The sequence below is a fragment of the Penaeus monodon genome, chromosome 20, assembly GCF_015228065.2.
Source record: "Penaeus monodon isolate SGIC_2016 chromosome 20, NSTDA_Pmon_1, whole genome shotgun sequence".
Taxonomy (NCBI): domain Eukaryota; kingdom Metazoa; phylum Arthropoda; class Malacostraca; order Decapoda; family Penaeidae; genus Penaeus; species Penaeus monodon.
Genome location: NC_051405.1, coordinates 43112009 through 43112275, shown reverse-complemented (window position 1 = coordinate 43112275; position 267 = coordinate 43112009).

Genomic DNA, 267 nt, shown 5'->3' with positions numbered 1-267 from the left:
CGGGGAGGATTATGTTTGTGTGCAGTCTTACACAGACGTTGATATCAACATGTGTGCATATACTCATGCAAGTGCACATGTGATATTTGTTTTGGCTATTTGGAAAGAACTGATATTAGAATTTCAGCTGCTTTATTTCAGTTAAGCAAGGTGTATGAAAGATTTCGATGCCTCCATATTAGTGAAATATGTTTAGATATTTTCTTTGTAATGGCTGATGATGGAAATGAAGAGAAGATTAAAAATCACAGAACACATACAACCACT